Source organism: Carlito syrichta, unplaced genomic scaffold (assembly GCF_000164805.1).
Source record: "Carlito syrichta isolate Samal-C Ts95f unplaced genomic scaffold, Tarsius_syrichta-2.0.1 Scaffold304638, whole genome shotgun sequence".
In the NCBI taxonomy this organism is placed as follows: domain Eukaryota; kingdom Metazoa; phylum Chordata; class Mammalia; order Primates; family Tarsiidae; genus Carlito; species Carlito syrichta.
The window spans coordinates 1,016,155-1,023,147 of record NW_007248734.1 but is presented as its reverse complement, the minus strand read 5'-3'; the positions used below and the strand labels follow the sequence as shown (position 1 = coordinate 1,023,147).

Here is a 6,993-nt window from a genome sequence, read left to right as displayed (position 1 = left end):
GTATAGTGTTCTAATGTGGCAGTTATTTTCTTTCAGCAATTTAAAAATGCTATTGTATCACCATCAGGCTTCCATTTGTTTGTCCTTCAAAGTCAGCTGTCAGTGACATTCTTATTTCTTTGAATGCAATATTTATTTTTCTCTGACTACTTTTTAACCTTTATTGAAAGCCCTTTATATATTATCCTATGCTTCTATTATTTTCACTGTCTATGGCTTAATTTGAATGTTTTAGATTCAACAATCCTGCACTGTGCTTTTTCCAATCTACTGTTCAATGTATTCATTATCTTGGGTTTTTTTATTAGGTCCAGCTGATTTTATTTCAATTATTTTCTAATACTATCATTATTTTGTTGATTTTCCCATGACTCTTCCTTGTTTTCCTAAGCATATTAATATTGTTATTTTAAAGTAGTTGTCTGCTAACTCCAGTATCGATCAAATAAAGTCTTCTTCTACTGTCTGCGTTTCTATTGATTGTAGGTTATTTTTCATCATAATTTTGTATTATATTCTAGCATTATGCAATAACAACTAGAAAAAAAAAAAAAGAAAAGAACTAATGAGTTTCAGGGGCTCCAGATGATGGCATTTCCCAACCAAGAAGGTTTCCTCTTTTCTCATTTTCTTAAAGGCATAAACACTTTAAACCTATCAGAAATGATTCTAGATTGAGACTAAGTTGCCAGTTTAGTAATTCTAAATTTTTTTGTGGTACACTCCTTTCTTAGTGTATGCCCATCTTGAAAACCTATTGAGTTTCTAACTCCACAGAAATCAAAGACTGTGAAATGATGAGCTCTCATCATCATAAGCCTATATCCAGTTCCTCGCCAATCTCTCCAGTCTCACATCCCAGGTAATTATCCCAGATAACTTTAAATCTGGCAAACAGCTGGAGGTTGAGATTTACAGCAAATTTAGTCATGCTGTCATCATGGCTGTTCTTTGTTTTCTAAGTACAGTGAGCCTGGGAAGATGTCATTTCATTTTGACTTAAAAAAAAAAAAAGAAATGTTAAGTTCCAGTTGTAGGTCTAACTTAACTACCTGCATAGCACCAAAATCAGCAAGTACACTCAAGAATGCAAATGTATGGCTGTTACCAATTTGCATCAAATGGGGTTTCTTTATTTATTTATGGAATTTTAGTTCATCTAATATTTATTTCTTCTAGACTACCTTGATCACTTTAAAATATGATTTTATAATTTTGGTAATGAGAATAATATTCATTTTCTTCTACTAGCTGTGGTAAAAATGTGACTCTGCCGTGAATTAGTATACCCATCTCAAAAGCAGAAGTAAAAAATGACTTACTTTTTACAGATAAAGTTTCTAAAATTGCATCTTTTATTGACTTATTATCAGGGGATAAGAAAATGACCTTACATTCTACTCATCTTTGTAAATAGTTTTTTTTTAAGCTTTTAGTTGCTCACAATGGATCATTTTATCTTGCCAACTTAAATTTAAAAACTCTGAAGTGATTTAGGAAAAGGCATAGGGTAGGGTGGAAGTGAGTTTGAAAGAATCAAACAGCAGAGACCTTGTGATATAATTCGTGAGAATACATTCTTTCCATATCACTTTTCTCTACTCATTGAGATATTTCCCTAATTGCTTGACTAAATTCTATTATCTTACCCAATTTTTAGAACCTTGAGTTCTGTATTTTATGTTTTACTATTTCAGGAACTGTGGCTTTATTATTATTACTTTTGTTCAAGTCAAATATGTAATTTAGAAAGATTTTTTAAATGTAAATAGCAACTGTATAGATGAAAGCATTAAAGATTCATAGTGTTCTAAAGATATTTATGAAAACAATGGCCTTAGCATCCATATCCAAATTGATAGGCAGAAACTGATTAAGAGCTTGAATTATGTAGCCAAACTGAGTGAGCTTTAATTACTTTTCCATCTTTTCTTAAATATCTGATTCTAGAGAAATAAATTAATTGATCTTTCTATGCCTTAGACTCTTTATCTGGATGATAGGAATAATAATATCTATATCATTTTTCGCTTTGTGAATTAAAAGATTCAATAAAAGAGTGTGAAAATCACTAAGAACAGTATCTGTCACACAGTAATTACATAAACAGTAATATGCCTTTTTATTATCTATGCAATTTGTCACATTGTCTAATTTATAGACATATGCTCACAATTCTTAGAACAATCAACTTTGACTTTCTAACTCCTAAAGCTATATAAAACTGTAAGTAGTGATTAAAGCTAATTATAAGTGAAACTTTAATTCATAAGGAATTAACAAATCATACAGTGACAATCATTCCTGGTCGATTATTCTGTTCTTTCCAATAAAAATATTCCTATTTGCCGGGCTTGGTGGCTCAGCCTGTAATCCCACGCCTTTGGGAGGCTGAGGTGAGTGGATTGCCTGAGCCCGTGAGTTCGAGACCCGCCTGGGCAGTGAGACCTCATGTCTACAATAAATCAAAAAATCAGCCGGGCGTGGTAGCGCATGCCTGTAATTCCGGCTTCTCGGAAGGCTGAGGCGGAAGGATCGCCGGAGCCCAGCAGGTCGAGGCTGCAGTGGCCAGGAGCGGCCACTGCACTCCAGTCTGGGCGACAGAGTGAGACTCCAACTAAAAAAAAAAAAAAAAAAAATTCCTATTTTATTCAAATGTAAGAGAGGCAGCACATTTCTTTTAGAGAAAAAAAAAACTACATTTCTCAGTATCACATAGAGTTATAGGCCAGCAAGAGACACGAGAATTCATTAAGTACTTAACAGACCTTTAAAATAAAATGATCTAATGGTATATATGTTTGTGTTTTGCTCTTCCTCTTTTTCCTTATGGAAGCCCAGCACAATGACTGAAGATAAACCAGCACTCTTGCAACCACAAATTGGAAATAGAATAAATATTATGTTCTAAGGACAACTTTATTGAGAGACAGAAAGTGACTAAGCCCCATTTGGCTATTGTGGGTTTACCGCAATAGCCTTATCTATACCAACATAGTGCTTGTAAAAAAAATTAAAATTATTTGGTTAAGCTAATTTTCCACTATATGCCAACAAGAAATGAAGGGAGGGAAAAGACAGAAGAAATTTGAAATCTAGTCCAAAGAAGTCTGGAACACTGAATGCAAAAATGAATTCTCTAAAAAAAAAAAAAGGTTACCGAAGATGAATATTATATATTTAATTTTCTTTTCTTTTCCTGTGTTTCACAGACTCTAATATTTTAAAATCATTATTTAATGATTGGAGACCTTATAATTGTTATAACAATCTAGATAACTGTCCAACACTCCAGTTATTCTTTTGTTTGAATTTCCAAGGATATATTTAAAGAAAACTTGACTGTTCATTCAAATGACAAATGTAAAGGGTACTTATGCATATGTTTTTAGAAATTATTTTATCTTAATTGTATCTGTGCCCCCTAAACTCATCTAAAACAATTTTGTTCCCAAGACAAATAAAAGATAAATATTTGAGTTGACACAAATTCCAATTATTTTTATTTGATCTTTACACATTGCATATATGTATCAAAATATCACATATACCCTAAAATACATGAAGCTATGATATAGCAGTAAAAATAAGAAAAACTAAAATTAAAATGCAAAAATTAAAATGAAAAATTAAACACCCTTATATGCCATGTGAACTCTACTTCTTCAGGATAAGAAAATGTGTAACTATTAAATATAATTATATTACTGGTGCCTAAATGTTCAAATTTTCATTCTAATAGCTCAAGACTTTTCATATATACTATCTAGTCATGAATGGATGGGTCTCCATCTGCTTACCTTAGTTGTTTGAATTGAAGAATTCTAGAGTAATTTTTTTCATTGATCCACTCTTTAAGTTATCCTCCCCCAAAATATTTTAATTGACCTCCTTTGAACTTTCTCTTTCACTAAGCCTTAGTATAATTTATAGCAACTAAAACTCACTAGTATTCAAAATTAAAATATTGCAACATAATACAAACTATTCCAGTGGGGTAAGTTTTGTTTTGCTTTGCTTCCCAGTACTATTTATAGAAAGGGCCTAACAGTTTTCTTGGTATTTTTAAAAAATACTTACCACTATATTATATTGTACTAAATTCCTGAGGACTAAAACATATAGAGTGATTCACTTACGTTCATTTATGTCATATAGCAGCTATCTTCATATAGTCATTCTACTCCTGTATACATAATCTTCCATTATTTCTTAGTTTTATTACATTTCTTTTAAAAAAATTTTCATCTCCTTATCTTTAGCTTTATTCATGTTAATTTTCTAACCCTTATTTTTTCAAGTAAATGTTGGATATCAATCATACTGAATAAAAATAAGATCACTGTAAGCATTCGAAACATTAAATTTCTTCCTTTTTTTTTGAAAGCAGGATTTATTAAGAGGACAGAAAAGCTCCCATAGTGGGAGGGGACCCGAAGGGTTTGCCTGAAATATTAAATTTCTAACATGAAACTTCTGTTGTAAAATAGTCATTTTATAGTTTTAATTATTTGACTTGCCAAAGGTTATCATTTCAAAATCTTGAATAAACTGTAAAAATATTTTTAAAATATAGTAATTTTTTACTAACAAGACTGAGGGTGCTATTTAAATTATTGAATAATTGTTATTCATATGCTGGTAGCAGAATCTGATGCTACAGACTCAACTTGAATCAAGTATAAGAAAAGATAAAAAGATCAATAACAACCAAGGAAATTGACTCTGTTATAAGAAAACTGCCTACAGAAAAAGCCCTCAACCAAATGGCTTTCCAGTGAAATTCTACAAAATATACAAGGAGGAGGAGCTGATACCAATCCTATTGAAAGTATTCCAGGCAATAGAGAGAAATGGAATTCTCACACATCATTTTATGACGCTAAATCATACTGATGCCCAAACCGGGTAAAGATCCAACAAAATAGAGAACTATGTTAATATTCCTGACGAACATTGATGCAAAAATTCTCGATGAGATTCTAGTAAACCAGATCCAACAACACACCTTCAGAAATCATCCACCACGATGAAGTAGGTTTCATCCCCAAGATGCAGGGCTGGTTCAACATCCACAAGAACATAAATGTAATTAAATACATCAACAGATGTAAAAATAAGAACCACATGATTATATCATTAGATGCAGAAAAAGCTTTTGATAAAATCCAGCATTCTTTCTTGATAAAAACCCTCAAACATCTAGGCATAGAAGGCACATACTTTGGAATATTAAGTGCCATCTATGATAAACTCACAGCTAACACATTGCTAAATGGACAAAAATTGGAAACATTTCACCTGATAATTGGAACAAGACAAGGCTTCCCATTATCCTCCTTCTTGTTCAACATTTAGTTGAAAACTCTAGCTAGAACAATTAGACAAGAAAAGAAAATCATGGTTATCCTTAAAGGAAAAGCGGAAGTTATCCCTCTTTGCTGATGATATGATCTTATACCTCAAAAACCCAAGAAAATGTGGCAAAAGCTTGCTTTGACTAACAGAAGACTTTGGCAAAATACATGTGCAATAGACAGTTGTATTCTTATGTACCAACAATAAGCAGACTGAGAACCAAATAAAAAGCACAATCCAATTCACAATAGCCACAAAAAACAAAACAAAATAACAAAACCTCAGCATCTTTCTAACCAGAAAAGTGAATGATCTTTACAATGAAAACTACAAAACACTACTCAAAGAAATCCCAGAAGACACAGCAAATGTGTCTTCCATGCTCATGGATAGGAAGAATCAACATTGTTAAGATTTCTATCCAGCCAAAGGCAATCTACAGATCCAACGCAATACTCATTCAACATCATTCCTCTCAGACCTGAAAAGGACAGTACAGAAATTCATATGGAGACATAAATGACCACCAATAGCCAAAGTAATCATCAGCAAAAGAAACAAATTGGGAGGTAACACAATTCCAGACTTTAAACATTACTATAAGCTACAATAATCAAAACAACCTGGTATTGGTACAAGAATAGGCATATGGACCAATGGAACAGGATAGAGATTACAGGAGCAAAACTTCATTTCTCAACCAACTCATCTTTGGCAAAACCTCCACTAACAATCACTGGAAAGAAGAGATCCTATTCAGTAAATGGTGGTGGGAAAACTAGTTGACTACATGTAGAGATTGAAACAGGACCCCTACCTATCACCATACTCAAAAACCAACTCTAAATAGATCAAAGACCTAAACATAAAACCTCAAACTATTAAGAACCTTAGAAAATGCAGGAGAGGTGGCCATCGCTGAAGCGGCCATGGCCAAAATGAAGTTCAATCCCTTCGTGACTTCAGACCAAAGCAAGAACCGCAAAAGTCATTTCACTGCACCTTTTCACATTTGCAGGAAAATTATGTCTTCCCCTCTCTCCAAAGAGCTGAGACAGAAGTACAATGTTCAATCCATGCCCATCTGAAAGGATGATGAAGTTCAGGTTGTTGCGAGGACACTATAAAGGTCAGCAAACCGGCAAAGTAGTCTAGGTTGACAGGAAGAAACATGTCATCTACATTGAATGGGAACAGTGGGAAAAGGCACATGTCACAACTGTCCATGTGAGCATTCACTCCATAAAGGTGGTTATCACTAGGCTAAAACTGGACAAAGACTGCAAAAAAGATTCTTGAACGGAAAGCCAAATCCCACCAAGTAGAAAAAGAAAAGGGCAAATACAAGGAAGAAACCATTAAGAAGATGCAGGAATAATGTAATTTTATACACACCTTTGATTAAAAACTATTCACATTAAAAAAAATAAAGAAAATGCTGGAGAAACCCTTATGGAAATTGGAACTGACAACCAATTCCTGACCAAAATCCCGAGTGCCCATGCCATAATAAATAAGATAAACAGATGGGACCTCATCAGACTGAAACGCTTCTGCAAAGGAAAAGAGAGTGGTGAGACAGCCCACGGAAGGGGAAAACATATTTGCCAACTGTATATCTGACAAAGGCCTAAC

General features: G+C 33.3%; 1 pseudogene; it reads left to right on the top strand.

Annotated features, from left to right (window-relative positions):
- The first annotated feature begins 6,296 nt into the window (after nt 1-6,296).
- Nucleotides 6,297-6,736, top strand: LOC110595830 (annotated as a pseudogene).
- The last annotated feature ends 257 nt before the right edge of the window (nt 6,737-6,993 follow it).